The 13,497-nt window shown below is 48.2% G+C and overlaps 1 protein-coding gene across 5 annotated transcripts in view; it reads left to right on the forward strand.

Moving 5' to 3' along the window:
- unc79 (unc-79 homolog, NALCN channel complex subunit) overlaps positions 1–13,497 on the forward strand; it is a 110,116-nt gene that overhangs the window by 18,755 nt on the left and 77,864 nt on the right. The gene's annotated exons all lie outside the window — the stretch shown is intronic.

Genomic DNA, 13,497 nt, shown 5'->3' on the forward strand with positions numbered 1-13,497 from the left:
GTGTACTCTTTCTTTGTAAAAAAAAAAAAAAGAAAGAAAAAAAAGATTATAGGCCTACATTTTATCATATGTATTCATTAGTTTGAATATAGCCAACATTGGAACATCTAACATCTTAGTCTATGACTTTATTTTTGACAAAAATAGTGTGACTAACGCCTGACTAACGTTGTTTTATTGAAATATCAGGGCATATAAATGTTAATTTACGTTGCTTATACAAATACATTTTATTTCATCTCAGTAGGCTATGGCAAAGCAGTTTATTCTTTCACACACAGACACGCGATTCATATTTAGGCTAAACACTCTTTACAAATATGTACCCTTCATTCATCTCACAGAAACGCGAGTCATATTATAGAAATGCGATTCATCTTTTTGCGGTTTACAGGCCTACACTAACGTTATAACGTTATTCCACACTTGAGAAAAGAAAACAGCCTACCTCACTCCTCAGCGCGATCTGCTGCTCATATCAGGAGATATTTCGCCTCATCAGCACTGAGGAATCTTTTCTCCATAAAGGCTATAATGTCTCACTCGCGACCATGCTCGCGACGCGCTTTGTTTACAGCTGATGTGGGGGCGTTTCACAGACTGAAATGGTTCTCAGAATTTGCATTTGAATAGCGCGCGCTCTCCGGGGAGTGGTCAAATTACTGTGAATCATCTCGTAATGAGGTCGACTGGAGTCGCTCTCTTTGTATACAGATTACAGAAACTAAGAATATTTGTTTTTTATATAAATGACTTCAATTAAAAGCTGCGATCTCAAGCTTTATGCCCGTGGGTCTGTTTGCCTGTTTGACTGAATTTTCGCGGAGTTATAGATCATTTTCGAACGCGTTTCAAATGGGAGTTTACTGACAGAGAGAAGGCAGAAATCGCATCATCTTATTTTTTCTTTATTTGTCAAAAAGCAAAACACTTTATTTTTATTGTGAGTATACAGAAAAAAAATAGAAACTGAACAGGATCGATTGATGTATTACACGAAAATGAAAGATCAAAATTAACAGAGCATTTAGTGTTTATTTTCATTGCTAAAAAAAAAAAACGAGCAAAACGCGCGGGCGCGTTTTTGGTCCCCAGAGGGTTAACATTGTATCTGATCACAACAATCAAGAAATCATGTGAATCAACACAACAACTGAAGCAGCAAACTGTGCGAAACACAAGATGTACAGTGTGTGTGTGCTCTAGTGTGTGGTGTGTGTGTGCTCTAGTGTGTGGTGTGGTGTGTGCTCTAGTGTGTGGTGTGTGTGTGCTCTAGTGTGTGGTGTGTGTGTGCTCTAGTGTGTGGTGTGGTGTGTGCTCTAGTGTGTGGTGTGGTGTGTGCTCTAGTGTGTGGTGTGGTGTGTGCTCTAGTGTGTGGTGTGTGTGTGCTCTAGTGTGTGGTGTGTGTGTGCTCTAGTGTGTGGTGTGTGTGTGCTCTAGTGTGTGGTGTGGTGTGTGCTCTAGTGTGTGGTGTGTGTGTGCTCTAGTGTGTGGTGTGTGTGTGCTCTAGTGTGTGGTGTGGTGTGTGCTCTAGTGTGTGGTGTGGTGTGTGCTCTAGTGTGTGGTGTGTGTGTGCTCTAGTGTGTGGTGTGGTGTGTGCTCTAGTGTGTGGTGTGTGTGTGCTCTAGTGTGTGGTGTGTGTGTGCTCTAGTGTGTGGTGTGGTGTGTGCTCTAGTGTGTGGTGTGGTGTGTGCTCTAGTGTGTGGTGTGGTGTGTGCTCTAGTGTGTGGTGTGTGTGTGCTCTAGTGTGTGGTGTGTGTGTGCTCTAGTGTGTGGTGTGTGTGTGCTCTAGTGTGTGGTGTGGTGTGTGCTCTAGTGTGTGGTGTGTGTGTGCTCTAGTGTGTGGTGTGTGTGTGCTCTAGTGTGTGGTGTGGTGTGTGCTCTAGTGTGTGGTGTGGTGTGTGCTCTAGTGTGTGGTGTGGTGTGTGCTCTAGTGTGTGGTGTGTGTGTGCTCTAGTGTGTGGTGTGTGTGTGCTCTAGTGTGTGGTGTGTGTGTGCTCTAGTGTGTGGTGTGGTGTGTGCTCTAGTGTGTGGTGTGTGTGTGCTCTAGTGTGTGGTGTGTGTGTGCTCTAGTGTGTGGTGTGGTGTGTGCTCTAGTGTGTGGTGTGTGTGTGCTCTAGTGTGTGGTGTGTGTGTGCTCTAGTGTGTGGTGTGGTGTGTGCTCTAGTGTGTGGTGTGGTGTGTGCTCTAGTGTGTGGTGTGTGTGTGCTCTAGTGTGTGGTGTGGTGTGTGCTCTAGTGTGTGGTGTGTGTGTGCTCTAGTGTGTGGTGTGTGTGTGCTCTAGTGTGTGGTGTGTGTGTGCTCTAGTGTGTGGTGTGTGCTCTAGTGTGTGGTGTGTGTGTGTGCTCTAGTGTGTGGTGTGTGCTCTAGTGTGTGGTGTGTGTGTGTGCTCTAGTGTGCGGTGTGTGTGTGTGCTCTAGTGTGCGCTGACGGTGTGTGTGCTCTAGTGTGTGGTGTGTGTGTGTGTTCTAGTGTGTGGTGTGTGTGTGTGCTCTAGTGTGTGGTGTGTGTGTGCTCTAGTGTGTGGTGTGTGTGTGCTCTAGTGTGCGGTGTGTGTGCTCTAGTGTGCGGTGTGTGTGTGCTCTAGTGTGTGTGCTCTAGTGTGTGGTGTGTGCTCTAATGTGTGCTCTAGTGTGTGGTGTGTGTGTGCTCTAGTGTGTGCTCTAGTGTGTGCTCTAGTGTGTGTGCTCTAGTGTGTGTGCTCTAGTGTGTGTGTGCTCTAGTGTGCGGTGTGTGTGTGCTCTAGTGTGTGTGCTCTAGTGTGTGTGTGCTCTAGTGTGTGTGCTCTAGTGTGTGTGTGCTCTAGTGTGTGTGCTCTAGTGTGTGTGTGCTCTAGTGTGCGGTGTGTGTGTGCTCTAGTGTGTGCTCTAGTGTGTGCTCTAGTGTGTGTGCTCTAGTGTGTGGTGTGTGTGTGCTCTAGTGTGTGGTGTGTGAGTGTTCTAGTGTGTGGTGTGTGTGTGCTCTGGTGTGTGTGTGTGCTCTAGTGTGTGGTGTGTGTGTGCTCTAGTGTGTGGTGTGTGTGTGCTCTAGTGTGTGGTGTGTGAGTGTTCTAGTGTGTGGTGTGTGCTCTAGTGTGTGGTGTGTGTGTGCTCTAGTGTGTGGTGTGTGCTCTAGTGTGTGGTGTGTGTGTGCTCTAGTGTGTGGTGTGTGCTCTAGTGTGTGGTGTGTGTGTGCTCTAGTGTGTGGTGTGTGTGTGCTCTAGTGTGTGGTGTGTGTGTGCTCTAGTGTGTGGTGTGTGTGTGCTCTAGTGTGTGGTGTGTGTGTGCTCTAGTGTGTGGTGTGTGCTCTAGTGTGTGGTGTGTGTGTGTGCTCTAGTGTGTGGTGTGTGCTCTAGTGTGTGGTGTGTGTGTGTGCTCTAGTGTGCGGTGTGTGTGTGTGCTCTAGTGTGCGCTGACGGTGTGTGTGCTCTAGTGTGTGGTGTGTGTGTGTGTTCTAGTGTGTGGTGTGTGTGTGTGCTCTAGTGTGTGGTGTGTGCTCTAATGTGTGCTCTAGTGTGTGGTGTGTGTGTGCTCTAGTGTGCGGTGTGTGTGTGCTCTAGTGTGTGCTCTAGTGTGTGCTCTAGTGTGTGTGCTCTAGTGTGTGGTGTGTGTGTGCTCTAGTGTGTGGTGTGTGAGTGTTCTAGTGTGTGGTGTGTGTGTGCTCTGGTGTGTGTGTGTGCTCTAGTGTGTGGTGTGTGTGTGCTCTAGTGTGTGGTGTGTGTGTGCTCTAGTGTGTGGTGTGTGAGTGTTCTAGTGTGTGGTGTGTGTGTGTGCTCTAGTGTGTGGTGTGTGTGTGCTCTAGTGTGCGGTGTGTGTGCTCTAGTGTGCGGTGTGTGTGTGCTCTAGTGTGTGTCCTCTAGTGTGTGGTGTGTGCTCTAATGTGTGCTCTAGTGTGTGGTGTGTGCTCTAGTGTGCGGTGTGTGTGTGCTCTAGTGTGCGGTGTGTGTGTGCTCTAGTGTGTGCTCTAGTGTGCGGTGTGTGTGTGCTCTAGTGTGCGGTGTGTGTGTGCTCTAGTGTGTGCTCTAGTGTGTGCTCTAGTGTGTGTGCTCTAGTGTGTGGTGTGTGTGTGCTCTAGTCTGTGGTGTGTGTGTGCTCTAGTGTGTGGTGTGTGTGTGCGCTCTAGTGTGCGGTGTGTGTGTGCTCTAGTGTGCGGTGTGTGTGTGCTCTAGTGTGCGGTGTGTGTGTGCTCTAGTGTGTGCGGTGTGTGTGCGCTCTAGTGTGCGGTGTGTGTGTGCTCTAGTGTGTGGTGTGTGTGTGCGCTCTAGTGTGCGGTGTGTGTGTGCTCTAGTGTGTGGTGTGTGTGTGCGCTCTAGTGTGCGGTGTGTGTGTGTGCTCTAGTGTGTGGTGTGTGTGTGCGCTCTAGTGTGCGGTGTGTGTGTGTGCTCTAGTGTGCGGTGTGTGTGTGTGCTCTAGTCTGTGGTGTGTGTGTGCTCTAGTGTGTGGTGTGTGTGTGCGCTCTAGTGTGCGGTGTGTGTGTGTGCTCTAGTGTGCGGTGTGTGTGTGTGCTCTAGTCTGTGGTGTGTGTGTGCTCTAGTGTGTGGTGTGTGTGTGCGCTCTAGTGTGCGGTGTGTGTGTGCTCTAGTGTGTGGTGTGTGTGTGCGCTCTAGTGTGCGGTGTGTGTGTGCTCTAGTGTGTGCGGTGTGTGTGCGCTCTAGTGTGCGGTGTGTGTGTGCTCTAGTGTGTGGTGTGTGTGTGCGCTCTAGTGTGCGGTGTGTGTGTGCGCTCTAGTGTGTGGTGTGTGTGTGTGCTCTAGTGTGCGGTGTGTGTGTGCTCTAGTGTGTGGTGTGTGTGTGCGCTCTAGTGTGCGGTGTGTGTGTGTGCTCTAGTGTGCGGTGTGTGTGTGTGCTCTAGTGTGCGGTGTGTGTGCGCTCTAGTGTGTGGTGTGTGTGTGCGCTCTAGTGTGCGGTGTGTGTGTGCTCTCTAGTGTGCGGTGTGTGTGTGCTCTAGTGTGTGGTGTGTGTGTGCGCTCTAGTGTGCGGTGTGTGTGTGTGCTCTAGTGTGCGGTGTGTGTGTGTGCTCTAGTGTGCGGTGTGTGTGTGCGCTCTAGTGTGTGGTGTGTGTGTGTGCTCTAGTGTGCGGTGTGTGTGTGCTCTAGTGTGTGGTGTGTGTGTGCGCTCTAGTGTGCGGTGTGTGTGTGTGCTCTAGTGTGCGGTGTGTGTGTGTGCTCTAGTGTGCGGTGTGTGTGCGCTCTAGTGTGTGGTGTGTGTGTGCGCTCTAGTGTGCGGTGTGTGTGTGCTCTCTAGTGTGCGGTGTGTGTGTGCTCTAGTGTGTGGTGTGTGTGTGCGCTCTAGTGTGCGGTGTGTGTGTGTGCTCTAGTGTGCGGTGTGTGTGTGTGCTCTAGTGTGCGGTGTGTGTGTGCGCTCTAGTGTGTGGTGTGTGTGTGTGCTCTAGTGTGCGGTGTGTGTGTGCTCTAGTGTGTGGTGTGTGTGTGCGCTCTAGTGTGCGGTGTGTGTGTGTGCTCTAGTGTGCGGTGTGTGTGTGTGCTCTAGTGTGCGGTGTGTGTGCGCTCTAGTGTGTGGTGTGTGTGTGCGCTCTAGTGTGTGGTGTGTGTGTGCGCTCTAGTGTGTGGTGTGTGTGTGCTCTAGTGTGCGGTGTGTGTGTGCTCTAGTGTGCGGTGTGTGTGTGCTCTAGTGTGTGGTGTGTGTGTGCTCTAGTGTGTGGTGTGTGTGTGCTCTAGTGTGTGGTGTGTGTGTGCGCTCTAGTGTGTGGTGTGTGTGTGCGCTCTAGTGTGTGGTGTGTGTGTGCTCTAGTGTGCGGTGTGTGTGTGCTCTAGTGTGCGGTGTGTGTGTGCTCTAGTGTGCGGTGTGTGTGTGCTCTAGTGTGCGGTGTGTGTGTGCTCTAGTGTGTGGTGTGTGTGTGCTCTAGTGTGCGGTGTGTGTGTGCTCTAGTGTGTGGTGTGTGTGTGCTCTAGTGTGTGGTGTGTGTGTGCGCTCTAGTGTGTGGTGTGTGTGTGCGCTCTAGTGTGTGGTGTGTGTGTGCTCTAGTGTGCGGTGTGTGTGTGCTCTAGTGTGCGGTGTGTGTGTGCTCTAGTGTGCGGTGTGTGTGTGCTCTAGTGTGTGGTGTGTGTGTGTGCTCTAGTGTGCGGTGTGTGTGTGTGCTCTAGTGTGCGGTGTGTGTGTGCTCTAGTGTGTGGTGTGTGTGTGCTCTAGTGTGTGGTGTGTGTGTGCTCTAGTGTGTGGTGTGTGTGTGCGCTCTAGTGTGTGGTGTGTGTGTGCGCTCTAGTGTGTGGTGTGTGTGTGCTCTAGTGTGCGGTGTGTGTGTGCTCTAGTGTGCGGTGTGTGTGTGCTCTAGTGTGCGGTGTGTGTGTGCTCTAGTGTGTGGTGTGTGTGTGCTCTAGTGTGCGGTGTGTGTGTGCTCTAGTGTGCGGTGTGTGTGTGCTCTAGTGTGTGGTGTGTGTGTGCTCTAGTGTGTGGTGTGTGTGTGCGCTCTAGTGTGCGGTGTGTGTGTGCTCTAGTGTGTGGTGTGTGTGTGCGCTCTAGTGTGCGGTGTGTGTGTGCTCTAGTGCAGGGGTTCCCAAACTTTTCCATGCCAAGGCCCCCCAAATACCACTAGGTTCTGGCCAAGGCCCCCCGTATTGAACCCATCGACAATACTACGGCACGGCACATGTAGAAATAAATAAATAAAACATCTAGGTGAACATCAGATTATGTGATGGTGTTTGATACCAGCCAATCAGAAAGATGAGATGCACCGATTACAATTTTCAAGGCAGATTCCGATTTTTCATTGAGTTTGACCTGCCAATACAGATTTAAGCCGATTCTGATTTCATTTTTTCTAACCACTTTACAGCACAAACAAATATTTTTTTTTTATATAATGATATATATATATATATAATAAACACCACTTTTACCCAAACTGGTTAATAAAAACAAGTTTAAATGGATACATTCTCTATAAATATTTTTGTCTTCATTTTCTTTTCTGACATAGCCTACTCCTTGTTAAAACACACTATACATGCAAATTATGTGCATTTTTTTGAGTGAAATCATATTTATTTTGTCCATCAAAAGTGTGCTTTCACTTTAACTGAGCGTGAGCAGCGCTACAAAAATAGACTCGGCGTCGAAACCCTCTGCTTCACTGCTGCTCATGCGACGCTCCTGCTTGACGCTCACGCGCTGCTCCTGCTCGCGGTGTGAATGCACTCACTGAACATGCACGCCGATGTTGATGTTGCGCGATGTTATTCATGCGCCGCCCGAGTGCATTTGAATCAGCATATGTCAGACTGAAAATCATGTGAAAATCGGCCAATTCTTGTCATTAGCCGATCAATCAGATATCAGATAGGCTATGCAACAAATAATTATAATGTTTTTTCATAACAATACTCATATTAGCAAATATTTATTTTTTAACGTTTTTTAACTTTTTTTTTGTTCAACTTGCTGCGGCCCCCCTGGCGCCCCCTGGCGGCTTTGAAAACCCCCACTTTGAAAACCCCTGCTCTAGTGTGTGGTGTGTGTGTGCTCTAGTGTGTGGTGTGTGTGCTCTAGTGTGTGGTGTGTGTGTGCGCTCTAGTGCGCTCTAGTGTGTGGTGTGTGTGTGCTCTAGTGTGTGGTGTGTGTGTGTGCTCTAGTGTGCGGTGTGTGTGTGCTCTAGTGCGCTCTAGTGTGTGGTGTGTGTGTGCTCTAGTGTGCGGTGTGTGTGTGTGCTCTAGTGTGCGGTGTGTGTGTGCTCTAGTGTGTGGTGTGTGTGCTCTAGTGTGTGGTGTGTGTGTGTGTTGTGAGCAGTGTGTGTGTGCTCTAGTGTGTGGTGTGTGTGTGCTCTAGTGTGCGGTGTGTGTGTGCTCTAGTGTGTGGTGCGTGTGTGCTCTAGTGTGTGTGCTCTAGTGTGTGTGCTCTAGTGTGCTCTAGTGTGTGTGCTCTAGTGTGTGTGCTCTAGTGTGCTCTAGTGTGTGTGCTCTAGTGTGTGGTGCGTGTGTGCTCTAGTGTGTGTGCTCTAGTGTGCTCTAGTGTGTGTGCTCTAGTGTGCTCTAGTGTGTGTACTCTAGTGTGCGGTGTGTGTGTGCTCTAGTGTGTGGTGTGTGTGCTCTAGTGTGTGGTGTGTGTGTGTTGTGAGCAGTGTGTGTGTGCTCTAGTGTGTGGTGTGTGTGTGCTCTAGTGTGCGGTGTGTGTGTGCTCTAGTGTGTGGTGCGTGTGTGCTCTAGTGTGTGTGCTCTAGTGTGTGTGCTCTAGTGTGCTCTAGTGTGTGGTGCGTGTGTGCTCTAGTGTGTGTGCTCTAGTGTGTGTGCTCTAGTGTGCTCTAGTGTGTGTGCTCTAGTGTGTGTGCTCTAGTGTGTGGTGCGTGTGTGCTCTAGTGTGTGTGCTCTAGTGTGCTCTAGTGTGTGTGCTCTAGTGTGCTCTAGTGTGTGTGCTCTAGTGTGTGGTGTGTGTGTGTGTTTTGGTTTATATTACATTGTGGGAACCAAATGTCCCCACAAGGATAGTAAAACCTGAGATCACCTCCATTGTGGGCACCAGCCAGTGGATCCCCATGAGGGAAATGGGTTAATACAGGGGTTTTCAAAGTGGGGGCCGCCAGGGGGGCCGCAGCAAGTTGGAAAAAAAAGCGGAAAAAAGTTTAAAAAAAATTATATTTATATAAAATATTAAATATTTGCTAATATGAGTATTGTTATGAAATAACATTATAATAATTTGTTGCATAGCCTATCTGAACATTATACTTTTAATGTTAATCTTTTAGAGATGAACTGATTGATCGGCTAGTGACAAGAATTGGCCGATTTTCACGTGATTTTCAGTCTGACATATGCCGATTCAAATGCACTCGGGCGCCGCATGAATAACATCGCGCAACATCAGCATCACACATGCACACAGAACGCACATGTGGAAACCTTGTGAATTACGGCCGTTTCAGATCGCGAGCGGCGCGTGAGCACCGCGATTTTTTTCGGCGTGCATGTTCAGTGAGTGCATTCACACCGCGAGCAGGAGCAGCGCGTGAGCGTCAAGCAGGAGCGTCGCATGAGCAGCAGTGAAGCGGAGGGTTTCGGCGCCGAGTCTATTTTTGCTGCGCTGCTCACGCTCAATTAAAGTGAAAGCACACTTTTGATGGACAAAATAAATATGATTTCACACAAAAAGTACCTAAAATGCACATAATTTGCATGTATAGTGTGTTTGAACAAGAACTGGAGTAGGATTTTTGTCTTCATTTTCTTTTCTGACATAGCCTACTAAAGAAAATGAAGACAAAAATATTTATAGAAAGTGTATCCATTTAAACTTGTTTTTATTAATCAGTTTGGGTAAAAGTGGTGTTGTATTATATATATATATATATATATATATATATATATATATATATGTAAGGAATAATTGACGACAGGCCGTTGAATTATTAGAAAAATAATGCACACCCGAGGTGGTAATGCGGTCACGACGCGAAGCGGAGTGGCCGTTACACCTCGGTGTGCATTATTTTTCTAATAATTCAACGGCCTGAAGTCAATTATTCCGCTTATACTACAGTTGCCACACATCGAAACATTGTTCAGATTATGTATTTCAAGACGTTTGTAAAGTTGTTGTCATTAAAACGCTCTTGTATGTAGGACTAATTTCTTACGCATCTAATCCAGTGTCTCCGTTGCTAAGTCCAAAACGTCATTTTAGAGTTAGTAACGGAGGTTTGAGCCTCTGATAGCAGACTAAAGCTGGAGACACACGACTAGCTGACACATTCTCTGACTGTTTTCATCGCTGCAGCAGATTTTAAACACCGACTTTGAACACAGACTGAATGCGCTGAACACGCGTTTGGTCATGATCAGTCATAAGAATCAAATAACATTCATAACCGGCCTTAAAGTGTGTCCCCGGCTTTATGCAGTTATTAATGCAGTAATTAGAGAGATATGTTGCAATAATGAGACAAGCATGTGCGTCAATATTATTATTTATTTATTAATTCAATTCGTTATAATTAATTTGTTCATTCTTTTTTCTATTATTGACAGATGTTATAAAACACATAAATAAATTAATTAATTAAACCAAATAAATTAAACACAAAGCCATTTTAACAAGTAGGCCTATCAATAACTATTTATTTGTTATATATTATCTGCAATAAAAATCCGTGCTGCAGGACTATCCATTTATTTATTTATTTAGCCTATATTCAGTTTAATTTTCTACTGATTATAGATAGCCTAGGCCTATATACTTTATTAAAATTAAACTGCATGTTTCCATTGATTGTGAAGCTAGACGTTGAAAATTGCAGATCAAGCGCATGAGGCTGCATGTTTTTTCTTGTTATGAATTGTATCCTATTTTCCGTTATTACAGTTAACTACGCGAAGTGATATGGAGCTGTAATGCGGTCAAGACCTGCCTGGAACTACTTTAGCCGTGCGTTTCCCTGAAAATAATGCACACCTTAGAACGTTCGTCAACCAATCAGATTCAAGCATTCAACGGCCCTGTAGTATAAATATATATATATATATATATATATATATATATATACAGTATATAAAATATTTGTGTGTGCTGTAAAGTGGTTAGAAAAAATCAAATCAGAATCGGCTAAAATCTGTATCGGCAGGTTAAACTCAATGAAAAATCGGAATCTGCCTTGAAAATTGTAATCGGTGCATCTCTATAATCTTTAAAACACCATCACATAATCTGTTGTTCACCTAGATGTTTTATTTATTTATTTCTACACGTGCCGTATTGTCGATGGGTTCAATAACACATCCTGCAAAAGGGGGGCCTTGGCCAGAACCTAGTGGTATTTGGGGGGCCTTGGCATGGAAAAGTTTGGGAACCCCTGGGTTAATAAACATACTAAATTATATTTTTTTGAAAATGTAAAAATGCAGAAAGTTGTGTGTGATGATCGGGTTAGTGTAAAGAGATAGAATATACAGTTTGTACAGTATAAAAACCATTAAGTCTATGGAGAGTCCCCACAAAGATGTGTGTACCTGTTTGAGTGCTCTAGTGTGTGGTGTGTGTGTGCTCTAGTGTGCGGTGTGTGTGTGCTCTAGTGTGTGGTGTGTGTGTGCTCTAGTGTGTGGTGTGTGTGTGCTCTAGTGTGCGGTGTGTGTGTGCTCTAGTGTGTGGTGTGTGTGTGCTCTAGTGTGCTCTAGTGTGCGGTGTGTGTGTGTGCTCTAGTGTGCGGTGTGTGTGTGCTCTAGTGTGTGGTGTGTGTGTGCTCTAGTGTGCTCTAGTGTGCGGTGTGTGTGTGCTCTAGTGTGCGGTGTGTGTGTGCTCTAGTGTGTGGTGTGTGTGTGCTCTAGTGTGTGGTGTGTGTGTGCTCTAGTGTGCGGTGTGTGTGTGCTCTAGTGTGTGGTGTGTGTGTGCTCTAGTGTGTGGTGTGTGTGTGCGCTCTAGTGTGCTCTAGTGTGTGGTGTGTGTGTGCTCTAGTGTGCGGTGTGTGTGTGCTCTAGTGTGTGGTGTGTGTGTGCGCTCTAGTGTGCTCTAGTGTGTGGTGTGTGTGTGCTCTAGTGTGCGGTGTGTGCTCTAGTGTGCGGTGTGTGTGTGCGCTCTAGTGTGCTCTAGTGTGCGGTGTGTGTGTGCTGTGGTGTGTGTGTGCTCTAGTGTGCAGTGTGTGTGTGTGCTCTGGTGTGTGTGTGTGTGTGTGTGTGTGTGTGTGTGCTCTAGTGTGTGGTGTGTGTGTGCTCTAGTGTGCGGTGTGTGTGTGCTCTAGTGTGCGGTGTGTGTGCTCTGGTGTGTGTGTGCTCTAGTGTGTGGTGTGTGTGTGCTCTAGTGTGCTCTAGTGTGCGGTGTGTGTGTGCTCTAGTGTGCGGTGTGTGTGTGCTCTGGTGTGTGTGTGCTCTAGTGTGTGGTGTGTGTGTGCTCTAGTGTGCTCTAGTGTGCGGTGTGTGTGTGCTCTAGTGTGCGGTGTGTGTGTGCTCTAGTGTGCGGTGTGTGTGTGCGCTCTAGTGTGCGGTGTGTGTGTGTGCTTTAGTGTGCGGTGTGTGTGTGCTCCAGTGTGTGGTGTGTGTGTGTGTGTGCTCTAGTGTGCGGTGTGTGTGTGCTCTAGTGTGCGGTGTGTGTGTGCGCTCTAGTGTGCTCTAGTGTGCGGTGTGTGTGTGCTGTAGTGTGTGGTGTGTGTGTGCTCTAGTGTGCAGTGTGTGTGTGTGCTCTGGTGTGTGTGCTCTGGTGTGTGTGTGTGTGTGTGTGTGTGTGTGCTCTAGTGTGTGGTGTGTGTGTGCTCTAGTGTGCGGTGTGTGTGTGCTCTAGTGTGTGGTGTGTGAGTGCTCTAGTGTGTGGTGTGTGTGTGCTCTAGTGTGCGGTGTGTGTGTGCTCTAGTGTGCGGTGTGTGTGTGCTCTGGTGTGTGTGTGCTCTAGTGTGTGGTGTGTGTGTGCTCTAGTGTGCTCTAGTGTGCGGTGTGTGTGTGTGCTCTAGTGTGCGGTGTGTGTGTGCTCTAGTGTGTGGTGTGTGTGTGCTCTAGTGTGTGGTGTGTGTGTGCTCTAGTGTGCGGTGTGTGTGTGCTCTAGTGTGCGGTGTGTGTGTGCTCTAGTGTGTGGTGTGTGTGTGCTCTAGTGTGCTCTAGTGTGCGGTGTGTGTGTGCTCTAGTGTGCGGTGTGTGTGTGCTCTAGTGTGCGGTGTGTGTGTGCGCTCTAGTGTGCGGTGTGTGTGTGTGCTTTAGTGTGCGGTGTGTGTGTGCTCCAGTGTGTGGTGTGTGTGTGTGCTCTAGTGTGCGGTGTGTGTGTGCTCTAGTGTGTGGTGTGTGTGTGTGCTCTAGTGCGCTCTAGTGTGTGGTGTGTGTGTGTGCTCTAGTGTGCGGTGTGTGTGTGTGCTCTAGTGTGTGGTGTGTGTGTGCGCTCTAGTGTGCTCTAGTGTGTGGTGTGTGTGTGCTCTAGTGTGTGGTGTGTGTGTGTGCTCTAGTGTGCGGTGTGTGTGTGCTCTAGTGTGTGGTGTGTGTGTGTGCTCTAGTGCGCTCTAGTGTGTGGTGTGTGTGTGTGCTCTAGTGTGCGGTGTGTGTGTGCGCTCTAGTGTGCGGTGTGTGTGTGCTCTAGTGTGCGGTGTGTGTGTGCGCTCTAGTGTGCGGTGTGTGTGTGCTCATGTGTGTGGTGTGTGTGTGCGCTCTAGTGTGCTCTAGTGTGTGGTGTGTGTGTGTGCTCTAGTGTGTGTGTGTGCTCTAGTGTGCGGTGTGTGTGTGCGCTCTAGTGTGCTCTAGTGTGCGGTGTGTGTGTGCTCTAGTGTGCGGTGTGTGTGTGCGCTCTAGTGTGCGGTGTGTGTGTGCTGTAGTGTGTGGTGTGTGTGTGCTCTAGTGTGCAGTGTGTGTGTGTGCTCTGGTGTGTGTGTGTGTGTGTGTGCTCTAGTGTGTGGTGTGTGTGTGCTCTAGTGTGCGGTGTGTGTGTGCTCTAGTGTGCGGTGTGTGTGTGCTCTAGTGTGCGGTGTGTGTGTGCTCTGGTGTGTGTGTGCTCTAGTGTGTGGTGTGTGTGTGCTCTAGTGTGCTCTAGTGTGCGGTGTGTGTGTGCTCTAGTGTGCGGTGTGTGTGTGCGCTCTAGTGTGCGGTGTGTGTGTGCTCTAGTGT

Source organism: Abramis brama, assembly GCF_963993115.1.
Source record: "Abramis brama genome assembly, chromosome: 21".
Lineage (NCBI taxonomy): Eukaryota > Metazoa > Chordata > Actinopteri > Cypriniformes > Leuciscidae > Abramis > Abramis brama.